Source organism: Amblyraja radiata, chromosome 34 (assembly GCF_010909765.2).
Source record: "Amblyraja radiata isolate CabotCenter1 chromosome 34, sAmbRad1.1.pri, whole genome shotgun sequence".
Taxonomy (NCBI): Eukaryota; Metazoa; Chordata; class Chondrichthyes; order Rajiformes; family Rajidae; genus Amblyraja; species Amblyraja radiata.
In genome coordinates this window covers 8,569,471-8,585,851 of record NC_045989.1, presented here as the reverse complement: position 1 = coordinate 8,585,851, position 16,381 = coordinate 8,569,471, and the positions used below count along the sequence as shown (strand labels likewise).

Below are 16,381 nucleotides of genomic sequence, written 5' to 3'. Positions count from 1 at the left end.
AGAAACATAGAAATTAGGTGCAGGAGTAAGCCATTCGGCCCTTCGAGCCTGCACCGCCATTCAATATGATCATGGCTGATCATCCAACTCAGTATCCCGTACCTGCCTTCTCTCCATACCCCCTGATCCCTTTAGCCACATCTAACTCCCTCTTAAATATAGCCATTGAACTGGCCTCAACTACCTTCTGTGGCAGAGAATTCCAGAGAGTCACCACCATCCTTCCAAACATTTCCAATCCATTCGCCTGTCCAAAGGACTTTTAAATCTTTAGTTATTGAACCTTCATGTGAAAAGAGACAAAAACCAGTGCACCATCACCTCAGTCCCAAAACAACATTGGTGGTAGATCTGTAACCATCCCACAGATTCAATCCATGTTAGGAAGACACAAATAGGTAGGTGCTTAGCACTATTTAAGAGCCACAGAAGGTCAGCATGGTGGCGTAGAGGTAGAACTACTGCCTTACAGTGCCAGAGATCCGGGTTCGATTCGTACTAAAGAACTTCAAGCTATGCCCTCTAATCTTTGTCGGTACAGAGTTTGCCCTCTAATACGCCCTCTAATCTTTGTCGGTACAGAGTTTGTACGTTCTCCCCGTGACCTGCGTTGGTTTTCTCCGAGATCTTTGGTTTCCTCCCACACTCCAAAGATGTACATATTGGTAGGATAATTGGCTTGGTATAAATGTAAATAGTCCCTAGTGTGTGTAGGGTAGTGTTAATGTGCAAGGATTGTTATTTGGCACGGTTTCCACGCTGTATCTCTAAACTAAACTGTAGCTGTTGGCTGCGCCTTCTCAAACCGTCAAGAGAATTGTAAGTGTTGGTTAAAAAAAATTCAGTGTCAGTGGGAAGTCGGTCTTTTACATTGACTGTGGTGTCCATACTTCAGACCTGAGCCCAGCAGTACAAGGAAGAACTACTGCTGGCACAAAGAGTGTAAAAGGACTGGACCAGCAGTGACCAGAGTATATTGACTAGCTGCATCACAGCCTGGTTTGGCAACTCGAATGCCCAGGAACCAAGGAGTTTACAAAAAGTGGTGACCACGGCCCAGTCCATTATTGAAGGGATCTATAAGTGGCGCCATCTCAAAATGGTAGCCAATGTCATAAAGGGCCCACTCCACCCTGGCCACATTCCTACCATCGGGAAGGTGGTATAGGAACCTGAAAACGGTAACATACAGGTCAGAAGCAGCTTCTTCCCAACGACCATTAGGCCTCTGAACAATACAAACTCCAGCTAAACTCCAAACTGCCTTGGTTGCATGGTTTTGTTTTTGCATAATATTATTATTTTTATTGAAGGTCTTTTTTACGTTTGTTTATTATATTATCTACTGCATTTGCAACTCTGTTGTGCTGCTGCAAGTAAGAATTTCATTGCACTGTTTCGGTACATATGATACTAAAACACTCGAGTGTTCAGTTCAATCCCATGAATGTTATCCACTTGGTGCAACAAAAGGCTGCCGATCTCCTGTAGCAGGAACTGCCTGCATTCAGAAGTCACCACTGTAAATTGCATTAAACATCTGAATCACTGAATATCAAAAGAATTGAGGTTTGTTAGAGCCTTGAAAGTAGAATGTTTCTAATCTCTTGCCAAACTACAGACAAAGGAATATTCAAGGCAACCTGCACTTGCAAGTACATTCTTAACTAACAGAGACGCACCTGTTGCTAGGCACCCAGAGGGTCTGTAGAAGCCCTTCATTAATAACAGTATGCAGAGAGTTGAAGGTCACTTTGCCATTGCTGCCCAGGTCCAGAACCGCATTACACCAAGGGGATCATTTCTCTTTTAAATCGTCTCAATAAAATATGCTCCCATGGCACAAACACAGGCTGAAGCTCCTTCGTCTGGCCCCCTTGGGACCCGAGTGGTGTTGGGCCAGAGGGTAGCACGGTGGCACAGTGGTAGAGTTGCTGCCTTACAATGCCAGTGACCCGGATCCTGACTACGGGTGCTGTTTGTATGGAGTTTGTACATTCTCCCCATGAGTTTTCTCCAGAAGCACCGGTTTCCTCCCACACTTCAAAGACTTTTTAAATACAGGTTTGTATCTGGCAGCAGCAATAGGCATCTGTAAATATTGTAAATCGTCGAGTGTGTGTGTGTGTGTGTGTGTGTGCGTGTGCGTGTGCGTGTGCATGTGTGCGCGCGTGTGCGTGTAGGATAGTGTTAGTGTATGGGGATCGCTGGTCGCTGAACGCTGAATATCTAATCTAAAACCACCCCGTGATAATAATACTCTGAGCAGGAGTACAAAAGTATTAAGTATTTGTATTAAGTACAAAAGCTCCCTGGATCACCCAACAGTATCGAGAATTGCCCCAAAGTTGCATTGGGGAGTATATTAGCTGGAGGTTAGTATTCATTGTAGTTAACATGTTTAATTAGTACGGAGCAGTGCAACAGATTAAAAACATGTCACCTATTCCTTTTCTCCAGAGATACTGCCTAATCCTTTGAGTTACAGCTGCATTTTCAAATCATGTCAGACCAGTGAGGTAGCTGAATCAAAGAGTGCTGGGCTAGAGAGCTTCAACCTGCATTTTACAATGTGGCTATCAAGTTCAAATAACGTTTGCCAATTAGGAGCACAGCAAGGCCAATCAATATGTCCTACCTCTGCAGGATGTCAACACTACTCAACCATAACATCCTGCTCACCAGACCCAAAGACCTCGGCATTGAAGGCTCTGCACTCAGCTGGCTCCGTTCCTACCTTTCCAACAGATCCCACTTCATCTCTCTCCACAACCACACCTCTGCTACAGCCACAGTCACTCAAGGCGTTCCCCAAGGCTCCGTACTCGGCCCCCTCCTGTTCATCATCTACATCCTCCCCCTTGGTCAGATACTCCGCCACTTCAACCTGGACTTCCACTGTTACGCTGATGACACCCAGATCTACCTCGGCACCAAATCCCCCCACAACCCCCCACAACCACAATGGAAAAAATTGTTGAGTGACGTTTCGTGTTGGAACTCTTCTTCAGAACCTGCCTGAAGATGGGTTCCGACCTGAAACGTCACCCGTCCTTTTTCTCCAGAGCTGCAGCCTGACCCGTTGTGTTACACTAGCACTTTGAGTCTATCTTCAGTGCAAACCAGCATCTGCAGTTCCTTCCTACATAAAACCAAATCGATGTGCCCAAAAGATACGTGCCACAAGTGAAATATTAAGGTCGACAGACACACACCCCTATCCCAAGCTTCCCCGACAACAGAATCACCCTTCCCATATTTTAAACTTTGTTCACTGATAGCCTTGGAGATCAAAGACTGGGAACAGAAAAATGCAAACTGGTCAACATCAGAAAGAAAGACCGGCACCTGTTTCTTGAAATGAAGCAAGAATTATTTTAATTTAATGCACCCAAACTCTGCCACATCTTTGAGATCAGGATGAGCGAGCCCGCAATCGCTTGGTCATGCCACGGTTGCGATCTGCACAGTATCATGGCACACCATACCAATTAGGTGATGGGCAAGACCATGCTCTGTCAGGCAAAGTGAGTTTATCTGTGACAGCCCAGCCCAATACAACTATTTCTCCCCCACTTATTAACCCCACAGGTTCCTCTTCACATCTGAAGCCACTAATCATGCAGTGGAAGAACAAAGTGGCAAAGTGAAACTCATCACTGGACTCATATGTGTCAAAGACATTCTATTTACAGTAAATTTAAAAATGCTCTCTGAAGAAAGCACACATAGAGTGCTGCAATAAAAACAGGAACGAAACAACTGGTTAATCTGGTTTTGACTGCTTGGCAAAGGAGGAGAATGGGTCATGATACACCATTGTCTTCATATCAGTACACCACGGACAGGAGTTTCCACTTCAGCCATCAGGAGGGACGAATAAACCTGTGGTTTAATGACCCAGGACGACAGTTCTGATAGTGCAACCATCTTTAGCCCCAGTCATTACACTCTAGCCATCACCTTGGAACTTCAGATTAAATCTGGACAATTTCTCAAATCTCCAAGAGCAACCCAAAGACCTAATTTTTGTACAGATGAGCCAATTTTTTTAAATTTGCAGTGTTTCTATAACCATCCTAAAAAGATGGTAAACACACCACCCAAGCCCAAATGTCAACATACTTTCCTCACAGCTTAATCATGTTGATTATTTTATTTATTATTGTCTTTTACCTACCAATGTCACATTTATCTTATACTTTTTTACCTTAATTTTATTCGTGCAATATCATTGCTGAGGTGACCCGTTGTCTTGTCAAACACATTTCATTGCACCGTTGACCCTGTGTTAACTTACATACGACAAATAAAACTGAACTGAACTGATTAAGGCCTGCCGATGGGTCGTCCGCATATGTTTGATTAACATTCCGATTTTGAATGTACGATAGACCAAGAAATGTCCAAAGTGTGGAATGAGATTACATCTCTTTAACTTTCCACAATTCCATATTTTGGGATGGTAGGATTAGTAGAACAAGGTCACCACTTACTCCCTGAGGCTGTCATCAAAATAAAGGAACACTATTGTACTTCAGACAAAGATGCCATCCAAATGACAATTGGCTTCAATGGTATTAAAAAATTGTCAATGACCAAAAAAAAAAAAGAAAAAAAAAAAGTTAAAACCGTCTTTCTTTGGAAAGGACAAGCTCTCCATCAACAACAGCCCGTGTTCAATTCTTTGTTCTCGGAGACATCTAAAGCAGTCACTCATGCTACTAATTCCTGTGTACAAGAAAAATCAAATCCCACAATCCAGGTAGGTGAACGTTCGCAGATACAAGGAACTGCAGGTGCTGGATTACAAAAAAAAAGTGCCACGTGCCGGAGTAACTCAGCTGGCCAGTCAGCATCTCTGGAGAACATGGAGGGGTGGTGTTTCAGATCAGGACCCTTCTTGAGATTGCTCCAGCCATCTATCCATGCTCACCAGAAATGTGTTCACCAGAAATGTTGCCTGACCCACTGAGTTACTGCAGCAGATTTGCATCCTATTTCAGGGGAAAGATAGCTTTCAATTATTCAACTGAATCAGGAAGTAGACAATTCACAGGCGAGGAATCACAAGCTAGAGAATCCTAAAAGAATTAAGAACTAAAAATTCCGGAAATGTTAGCTGGAATGGAAGTGTACGAGACGACAAGTGTGAGTGCACTTATATCCAGGGTGTAACCTTTTAAGATCAAACAACAACCATAACCAGTCAGACTCCACCACATAGAGTTGAGCAAGGTCAGTATTCTGGATCCAGAAAGACATGCATTTCAAATATTTTTGATCACACCTTCATCCCAACATTGTCAGTGTGAATGGATAATTGAAAAGAATGTTGACATGCTAGATTAAACAGTCACAAAGTTTCCACCCATGCAATGGGGAAGATTTCTGGAGATTCACCATCAACGTACGTCACGTGAAAAGATGTTCTTCGGTTGACCATGGGCAATTTGCAAGTGGAAACTTAATTGCCATTAATGTAGTCCAGGAATATTGCATTCAAGCCAATTTATGGATCTAGTAGAATGTCCTTAATCCACCATCCCAAATAGCTTTAGCATTGCAAATGACATACCTAGAACCAAAAGAGGAAAAAGTGCTACAGTAACTCTGTGGTTCAGGCAGCATCTCTAGAGAACATGGGTAGGTAACGTTTTGGGATGGGACCCTTCTTTAGACTAGACTCAGAAGAAGGGTCCCGACTGTAATGTGACCTATCCATGTTCTCCAGAGATGTGCCTGGCCCATGGAGTTACTCCAGCACTTGGTATCCTTTTGTATAAATCAGCATCTTCAGTTCCTTATTTCCATACCTAGAGCCAATCTTGTCTGACCTCAGTTCAACTAGTTTCCTGCAGAAATAGAACATTAAACAGTTCACCCCAGAAATAGACCGTTGGACCACAATGTCCGTGACAAACATGATGCTAAATTAAACTCATCTTATCTGCCTGCACATGGCCCATATCCCTCCATTCCCTGTAAATCCACACCCCCATCCAAAAACCTCTTAAATGCCACTGTCCCATCTGGCTCCACCAGAACTCCTGGCAGTGGGTGCCCGGAACTCACCTGCACTGTGTAAAATACTTTCAATACACATTTATTCTAAACTTGCCACCCTGAACTTCAAGCCCTCTAATCTTCGGCATTTGCACCCCATGGAAAAAAAGGCTCCTACAGTCAACCTGTTCAATGCCTCAAGACATGTCCCAAGCTCAACATAAACAATTTCTGAAGAAGGGTCTCGACCCGAAACATCACACATTCACATCCCAGAAACATATAAAATCATAAAAGGACTGGACAGGCTAGATGCAGGAAAAATGTTTCCAATGTTGGGCGAGTCCAGAACCAGGGTCTTCGAATAAAGGGGAGGCCATTTGTGACTGAGGTGAGAAAAAACTTTTTCACCCAGAGAGTTGTGAATTTGTGGAATTCCCTGCCACAGAGGGCAGTAGAGGCCAAATCACTGCATGGATTTGAAAGAGTTAGATAGAGCTCTAGGGGCTGGTGGAATCAAAGGATATGGGGAAAAAGGCAGCCACAGGTTATTGATTGGGGACGATCAGCCATGATCACAATGAATGGCGGTGCTGGCTCGAATGGCCTCCTCCAGCAGCTATTTTCTATGTTTCTAAGTCTATGTTTCCTTCTCTCCAGTGCTGCTGCCTATCCCGCTGAATTATCCCAGCATTTTGTGCCTCTCTTCGGTGTAAACCAGCATCTGCAGTTCCTTCCTACTCATTCAATTTCTAAGGTTCTGGTGAACACTGAAATGTTGATGGAAAAAACTCAATGGATCGCTGTGTAAAAATAACATACCAACTCCATTCTGTTCCTATGACCACAGTGACAACAACTGACTCTTGAACTGATGCAACACAGCTCAGTTCAGAAATAAACGACATGGCAAGATGCATATCCTTTATCCACCGTTCAAATGTTTCCATTTATTGGTCTCTTAGTCTGCCGCTATTATGCGTTTGTGTTGTTGCTTTGTCACATGGCAGGAAGCTTTTCATAGAGAATTAAATGAAATGACAATGTGATTTTGATAGAACATTTGACAAGAATCTTGCAATAACAGTCCATTACCCTCGACATCAGCGATGCCTATCCTTATACATACGCACAGATACCATTCTGTAATGGCTGTTAATAACATTAAGCATTTAATTTGTAGTCAGGATGATGTCATTGCCATGGACACCTGTCAGCCAAGTTGACATACAAATAACTCTGTATGGGATACCATCTGCATCCTGTGATTAGCCTCCCAATGCATAAATCACTCCCTTGCTTCATTATTCCACACATAAATAGATCTTGCCAAGGCCTCACCAGAATAATAAAAGCTTTCTTAGTCATTAACGTACCCTCCCTCGATTAAAGGCTTTCTACTTTATTGAGCTCATCATGCCAAGGGAGGCAGTGCAGGCAGACACTGTGGAGACATTTGAGGGAGGCGACTACTAGGGAGCATTTGTTTTTTGGCATCATGCAGATGAAAGGTTATCCTTTTCCATTCGGGACATCAGCTCTGCGAAACGGCACGCTCCCCTGTTCTGGCTGCCCAGCAAAACTCTCCCCCACTCGGTACGCACTGCAGATCGTTCTGCCCCGTGCACCAGTCGCACCACCCATCGCAACCTTGGAACTGCACCTGCACAACTGTGGCAATTACTCAGAGGCCAAGGGAGACTCTGGCCAAGACTACATAATTAACAGACAATGTGGCCACACCACACACTCAGTAATTCAACCCCTCCTCTGCCAGTGTCAGTGATACGTTATAATGGACCTTGACGTAAATTTGAGTTTGAGTTTAATTTATTCTCATGCGTACCGAGGTACAGTGATAAGCTTTTGTTGCCTGCTAACCAGTCAGCAGATAAATACACTGTACATGATTACTATCAAGTCATTCACAGTGTACAGATACATTATAAAGGGAATAATGTAAATAACTTTTAGTGCAAGATAAAGCTAGTAAAGGCTGATCAAAGGTGGTCCGAGGGTCTCCAATGAGGTAGATAGTAGCTCAGGAGTGCTCTCTAGTTGTTGGTAGGATGGTTCAGTTGCCTGATAACAGTTGGGAAGATACTGTCCCCGAATCTGGTGCATTTTCGTACCTTTTGCCCAACGGGAGAGGGGAGAAGAGGGAGTAGCCAGGGCACGACTTGCCCTTGATTGCACAGGTGGTCTTGCTGAAGCAGCGTGAGGTATAAATGGAGTCAATGGAGAGGAGGTTGGTTTGTGTGATGGTCTGGGCTGCGTTCACAATTCTCTGCAATTTCTTGTGGTCCAAACCATGCTGTGATGCTTCCCAATAAATTTCATGGCGATATCTATGGGATAAACTCCCTCATGAGAAAGACCACGTGCAGGCTAATCAACTGCAATCTCATATAATCTGCAATCTCAAATTTTAAGTTTCTCCAGATATGCCATACGCAAAACCATACACCAAAGTAATGTTAATTAGGGCCAGTTAATTTTATCATTAATATTTTTTGATGGAACACTATCCAAGGTCATTATACATACCTGCACCATACAAATAATTTAGAGACTGTTAATGATTTGCCTGATGAAGGATGTGGATTAAATAACAATGAAATAAAGAGCACATTCTTAGTAACTCCATCAAAATGGCACACTTTCGAGTGAGAAGTGGTATTTTGAAAGCACCTTTCCCCCCAATGTTCATAAAACACGATGTACCCCAAAGAAAGGAAAATGACCACCTGAGACTCAAAGTGTTCATTTGCAAGTTTAAATCTGTTCTTCGTTCCAACTTTTTATATTCTTAACCTTCTCTGGCCACTAATCCACTCTGCCTCCCACACTGACAACATGCTCTTTAACCTTAATTTCTAGGTTGGGAATTTGTTTTGCGAAACGCCTCTCATTTGGTCACCTTCACGACAACCTGAAAAATATCTTGTTTTTGTTTATTGTTCATCAACGCTCTGCTTTTGGCCTACTCCCTAAACCCTCTGCTTGTGTCCTGGGAACAATTATTTGAATACAAGTTGAGACATTTCTTTTGGACTGGCAGAATATGGTTCGCACGTTATAGGTTTCTTTTTAAGAGATTGAACATCAAAGAACATAATGACAAGGGGTTGTCAGTAAACCTATCAGCCCATTCTCTCTCACGCATATGTGCACACACACACACACCAACAGCCTTTGAACAAAACAAAGTACTGGAAGAGTTCAACAGAAGCATCGATGGAGGGAATGGAAAGATGACATATCAGGTTAGGAAATAAATGGAGTAAATGGAAAGTTAACTTCAGTTTGAAGAAAGGTCCCGATTCAAACATCATCTGTTAAATCCCTCTCAGATGCTACCTGACCCACTGAATTCCTCCAGCACTTTGTGTTTTCCTCATGATTCCAGCACCTGCTGTTCCTAGTGTTTCCATTAATAGCCTTTAAAAAAAAAAAACCAGTAGCCCACATTCAGACAGGGCAACTTCAAAGGGTCGATCAACCTCCTAACACATGTTTTGAGATGTGGTAGAAAACTGGAGTATCTGGTGAGATGGAGCAAGTCGTCGAGAGAGAAAATGCAAACCCATCGCCAAGGAGGCCAGGATAAAACCCAGGACGCCCCGCGGGGTGTGAAGTAGCAATACTAACTGCAGAACTATCCTGCCACCCATGACTGTGAATCAGTGGAGTTCTTTCCCCACCAGGTTCAAATTCCTCTTCAGATATTGAACCATACAGTGCAGGCTGGCACTCTAGATGGTTCACTGAAGGAAGACTTTCCTCTTCGAGGGAACAAGTGTCAAGGGATATGGGGAAAAGACAGGAAAATGGGATGAGGAGGCAGAGATCAGCCATGATTGAATGGCAGAGTGGACTCGATGGGCCGAATAGCCCAATTCTACTCCTACAACTTGTGAATTTGTCACCTTATTTGATTAAAAAGGTAGTACCATGTGGTATTTCCAGTTGACACAAGTAGTTCATAATTTCATGTCATAGGAGCAGAATTAGGCCATTTCGCCCATCGAGTCTACTCACCATTCAATCATGGCTGATCTACATTCCCCTCTCATGCCATTCTCCTGCCTTCTCTCCATAACCTTTGACATTAATCAAGAACTGTCAATCTCTACATTTAAAATTCCTCATGACTTGGCCTCCACATATTCAACACCCTCCTCATCTCCTTTTTAAATAGGAACATCCTTTTATTCTGAGGCTGTGCTTTCTGGTCCTAGACTCTGACTAGTGGAAACATCCCCTCCACATCCACTCTATCCTGGCATTTCACTATTTGGTAAGTTTCAATGAAGTCCTCCCTCACCCTTCTAAACTCCAGTGAGTACAGGCCCAGTGTACCCAGTGAGTTGGGAGAGTCCAGAACCAGGACTCTCTGCAGCGGGGAAATGAGTGCGTGGCCAGGATGGTGTGGATCCTTGATGCTGGCAGCCTTTTTGAGGCAGCGACTGCGATAGATCCCCTCGATGGTAGGGAGGTCGGAGCCGATGATGGACTGGGCAGTGTTTACAACTTTTTGCAGTCTTTTCCACTCCAGGGCGCTAAAGTTGCCGAACCAAGCCACGATGCAACCGGTCAGCATGCTCTCCACTGTGCACCTGTAGAAGTTCGAGAGAGTCCTCCTTGACATACCGACTCTCCGTAATCTTCTCAGGAAGTAGAGGCGCTGATGAGCTTTCTTTATAATTGCATCAGTGTTCTCGGACCAGGAGAGATCTTCACAGATATGCACCGCCAGGAATCTGAAGCTCTTGACCCACTCCACCATCGACCCGTTGATATAAATGGGACTATGGGTACCCATCCTACCCCTTCCAAAGTCCACAAGTTCCTTGGTTTTGCTGGTGTTGAGAGCCAGGTTATTGTGCTAGCAGCATTTGGTCAGTCAGTCGATCTCCCTTCTATACTCTGACTCATCTCCATGAGTGATACATCCCACAACAGTGGTGTCATCAGCGAACTTGATGATGGAGTTCACACTATGACCGGCTATGCAGTCAACAGTATAGAGTGAATATAGCAGGGGCTGAGCACGCAGCCTTGAGGTGCTCCCGTGCTGATTGTTATCGACGTTTACATATTTCCACCAATACGAACAGACTGTGGTCTGTGAATGAGGAAGTCGAGGATCCAATTGCAGAGGGATGCGCAGAGACCCAGTTCTGAGAGTTTGGTAACCAGCTTGGAGGGGATGAATGTGTTAAATGCCGAGCTGTAATCAATGAATAACAGCCTGACATACGTGTTTTTGTTGTCCAAGTGGTCCAGCGCAGAGTGTAGGGCCAGTGAGATCGCATCCACCGTTGATCTGTTGTGGCTGTAAGCGAACTTCAGTGGGTCCAGGTCTTTGTCGAGGTAGGAGTTGATTTGCGCCATGATCAACCTCTCAAAGCACTTCATCACCACAGACGGTAGTGCCACTGGTCGATAGTCATTGAGGCACGTCACCGTGCTCTTCTCCCACTATTCTGCCCTCTCCCCCCCCTTTTTCCTTCCACCTATATCCCTCCCTTCGATTTGACATTTCATTCCTCCTCATGTCACGTGATAGGAATAGAATTAGGCCATTTGGCCCATCATGTCTACTCCGCCATTTAATCATGGCTGCTCTTCCTCCTAACCCCATTCCCCTGCCTTCTCCCCATAACCTCTAACATCTGTACTAAACAAGAATCTATCTATCTGTCTTAAAAATATCCACAGCTATCTGCGGCAAAAAATTCTATGGATTCACCACCCTCTGACTAAAGAAATGTAACATCTCCTTCCTAAAAGAACGTCCTAAGACCTCTAGTCCTAGACTCTCCCTCTAGTGGAACCATCCTCTCCACATCCACTCTATCCAAGCCTTTCACTATTCTGTAAGTTTCAATGTGGTCCCCCCTCATTCTTCTAAACTCCAGCAAGTACAAGCCCAGCATCGACAGGCCCAGCACCGACAAATGCTCATCATCGGTTAACCTACTCATTCCTAAGATCATTCTCTCCTCTCTCATTATCCAACATCCTTTTGTCTCCTTTTCACATCTCATCTTACTCCACCCATCTGCCAATCCTCCCTTCCGCCCCCCCCCCCCCGCCCCCCCCACCGCATCTACCCATCACTTGATAGGCTTTGTCCCTTCTACATGTCTCTTTTCTAGTTTTCTGCCCTTACTCCAATCAGTCTGAAGAGGGTCATGACCCAAGATGTTGCCCATCCACGTCCACAGATGCTGGCTGACCCACTGAGCTACTACAGCATGTTGTGATTCTATACGCGAGTATATTGTTGTAACAAAGAGAGTTGTACAAGTGATATTGTTTTAAGAAAGAAAAATCCCCCTTTTTAAGAAAGGAGATCCAAAAATAATAAGCACCCTGGTTAATGCATTCTTGTGGTTTGGGGATAAAATATGAATAGAGACGTATTATAATTCAGGCCTTTGATCCTGCAAATATCTCAACTTAAGCTTGCTCATCCTCTCCTTCAAACTGGTTTGAACAACTCATAGGTTTGTCATAGGAGCAGAATTAGGCCATTCGGCCCATCAAGTCTCTCCAACATTCAATCATGGTTGATCTATCTTTCCCTTTCAACCCCATTCTCCTGCCTTCTCCCCATAACCCTTGACACCGTACCATTCAAGAATCTGTCAATCTCCACCTTAAAAATACCCAATGACTTGGCCTCCACAGCTGTCACTGGCAACGATTTCCACAGATTCACCACCCTCCGACTACATAAATTCCTCCTCATCTCCTTTCGAAAGGTGCATCCTTTTATTCTGAGGGTATGCCTTCTGGTCCTAGACTCTCCCACTAGTGGAAACATCCTCTCCACATCCACTTTATCCAAGCCTCACAATTCGGTAAGTTTCAATGAGGGCTCCCCTCATCCTTCTAAGCTCCAGCAAGTACAAGCCCAGTGCCTATCAAGATCTACAAACTTAAAACTTAGGTAAAGCACAATGAAATTAGGTTTAAATACCAGTCCAAAGAAATGACTTGCTGGTATTAGCAGCAACTCCAAATGAAGTTAGAAAGAAGAGCAAGTAAAGACAGGGTCTGAACATTGACCTGCTTCATAATGCTGATGCCATTCAATGTAGCTTACATCAATTCCAGCCACAGAGGACCTCAAGCACCAAGAGAACTCCAAGGGCCAAGTGAGTGCACATGCTGGAATCTTAAGCAAAGTGCTGGAGGGACTCAGCAGGTCAAGCGGCAACTGTGAAGGGAAACAGACTGACGGTGTTTTGCATCGAGATCCTTCTTCACATTGACAAATCATATCAAGGGAATGGGGAGAGGGCAAGTCAAGATCGGATCTCCATCATCAGACTGAATGGTAAAGCATTACTCCTGCTTTGCCCGATGTAGTCTCTTTTGCTTCTGTTCCTTCCCCCCCCCCCCCCCCCCTCCCCACTATAGCAGTTCATACGTTTAGGGAGAGCTCTGAAGATTTCAGGACCACTTTACAAAAAAAAAAAAATTGATTATTTTTAAATGGAACAAATTCCTGGGAAGAGTGGCGCAACTGATAGAGCTGCTGCCTCACAGCACCAGAGACCTGCGTTTGATCCCGACCTCTGGTGCTGTCTGTGTGGAGTCTGCATGTTCTCCCTGTGACAACATGGGTTTCCAGTTTTCTCCAACATCTCAAAGATTTGTTGGTTAATTGGCTTTGGTTAAAAATAAAAATAAAAAAACCTTGGTGTTTAAGGGGTGGTTGCAGCACAGTGGTAGAGTTGCCGCCTTGCAGCTCCAGACATCCAGGTTCGATCCTGACTATTGGCACTGTTTGTACGGAGTTTGCATGTTCCACCTGTGACCGAGCGGTTTTTCTCCAGGTGCTCCAGGTGTTTCCTCCGACATTCCAAAGACGTGTAGATTTGCGGGTTAATTGGCTTCTGTAAATTGTCCCAAGAGTGTAGGATAGTGCTAGTGCATGAGGTGATTGCTGTTCGCACGCTGCATCTCTAAATTATAGTCTAATGGGGATCACATAGACCTAGTGTGAATGGGTAATTGATGATCGGCATGGACTCTGGACAGAAGAGCCTGTGTCCATGCTGTATCACTAAACTAAGTCGAACATGGGCACAGATGTCAAGGGTTATGGGGAGTATGCACCAGGCTGGAATTAAACCGGAAACCTTAGCACTCAGATAGTCTTCATGCTCTTGGTTCTTGGGAACTGATAAAAGCTATCACTCTGTTGATGTACCACATCCCAAACAAGGCCACAAAGTCTGTCTAGATTGTACACGTTGTATTAGACGGGTGGCATGAGTGCACATGCAAAACTTTTCCAAACATGTCATACTGGATGCGACACTGCAAAGGGCCTGCCAACGATGGGAGGATCTTATCACAGTTAGGTGCACTGGCTTGCAAATCCAGCGTTTCTTGCAGGGGATTCCAGGAATTTGGCAAAGTTTTGTTTAAAACATCTTTCCCAGGAAACATGCATACATGAACTGACTATCTGCACAAATCACTGGTTGTTATTATTATAACAGCACGAAAGAATTTCATTGTCCTTTCTGGGACACATGACAATAAAACTCTCTTAACTCTTGACTTAATATAGGATTTCCATGTTTAGAATCAGCAACTTGCGTCTTATTTTTTTAAAACAGGTTACAACAATTTTCAAACTGGTATTGTTAACAAAGACTAGAACTCTTTTTTTTTTAAACAAAGACAAAAAATAGCGCTAAATGTCAGCTATGGATTCGGACATCAGAGATCAATTCTCTGTCACACATTGTGACCTCTTTTATCACTTAGAGTTGCTAGCTGATTATGGCCGTTGCTGTTTAGTGGCCCTGCCAAATAAATTGCTGCTTTAGCAGATAAACCTCACACCGAACATTAAACAAGTGAAAACAAAGCAACACGAAATAGACCCGTGTACACGGAGCCCCGCAACCTGATCGTGAAGCTAATTTGTGAGCAACTTTTCAGCAATCCAACTGTGCAGCTGTAGCCAGTTGTGCAGATGTACCCAGAGAATGTTTTTTTTTTTTAAATGCACCTGAAGCTTTTGTTACCAGCGAAAACCTGCTACGGCTGAACCCTTCGACGATACATATAACGATATACAAAATGCGTTTTGAATTTTAATTCTGGATAAAGATCTTGCTTTAGAAAGTACATGTGGAACCAATAAGGAAACATTAAATATTTTTCTCCCAAAAGGCAAGTTATTATTCTACATCACAAATAAACACTGTAGTGAAATTCAATTCAAGAAAATAAATTACACTCGAAAAACAAATAGGGGGGGGGGGGGGGGGGGGGGGGGGGGGGGGGGGGGGGGGGGGGGGGGTGGGGGGGGGGAGTAATCTAGAAAACTGGCTGCAAAATATAACTTCTGAAACAAAAACACCAATGCAAAGTTCAAAAGATTTAAAAAGGGAAGGGACAAACTTTTAAAAAAAACACACAAACACAGCGCCAGTGAAACATGCAAAGCAAGGAGTCGAGCCCCAGTTACATTGTATCCCCAAACCCACAAACAAATACACACACTCACACGCACCAGGTAACAAAGCTGGGGGCAGAAACAGAACAAAAGCCCAAAGTAACAAGGACGGAGATTGAATTACACAGGGTTGCAAACACACATACACTTTGGGAGCACATTTTTATTTAAGGGGACAAGAAAAGGTTTTATTCTTCTAAAGCGAAGCCTTCCTTACCTCAATGGGGCCTCGTTACATATGACTGGAGCAGCAACTTTTAACTGTGCTCACTCATTGCCTGCGTCCTCATTCTCTCAGGGATGTGTGTGACCAACTCATTGCACTTTTTCCTGGATTACTTTAAAATGCAGCTTTTGTCTCCCCGGCTGAGCTGTGTTTGGTGGATTGAGGTCGTGTTGTGTTGTGTTGCAGTGGGTGGGTGTACAGTGGGGTGGGGGGGGCAGTGGGCAGCTGCTGCTATCTACTGCTTCTACTGCTTCTACTGCTGCTATTGCCGCTGCTGCTGCTCCACTCTCTCACCGCCCACACTTGTTGCCCCTACCGCGGCCGCTCCCCGCACCGCTCACTGCGCACGCGCAACCCCGCTCCCGCCCCCATCGCCGCCGACCCTCGCCATTGGTCCAACCCCAGCCGCACGCTCCATTGGCCGGCACACCTGCCACTCAGGAGTCGCTGCAAGGCTTTGATTGGATGCCGCAGAGAATCCTGTGGTTCACGGCTTCTTTCCCAGTGTTTTGTTCACGTGGAAGGGAATGAAAATATATTGTGTGTGTTCGTACATACGACCCGATACGATGGAACTTGACTTAGCCCAGGAGGGAAATTAGTCTGTCTACAGTCATAAAACACAGCAGTCATAAAACTTTTTTCTTTTACATATA

At 44.3% G+C, this 16,381-nt stretch overlaps 1 protein-coding gene across 8 annotated transcripts in view; it reads right to left on the bottom strand.

Moving 5' to 3' along the window:
* Positions 1–16,040, bottom strand: part of akap13 (A-kinase anchoring protein 13) — a 394,804-nt gene extending 378,764 nt beyond the window's left edge. For 5 of the 8 annotated variants that reach the window (XM_033050598.1, XM_033050601.1, XM_033050602.1 and 2 more), the window contains exon 1: positions 15,717–16,040. The gene's annotated coding sequence lies outside the window, so the exon portion shown is untranslated. The remainder of the gene's footprint in view (positions 1–15,716) is intronic. The other 3 variants (XM_033050605.1, XM_033050603.1, XM_033050606.1) reach the window with 1 other exon arrangement.
* Between the last annotated feature and the right edge of the window lie 341 nt (positions 16,041–16,381).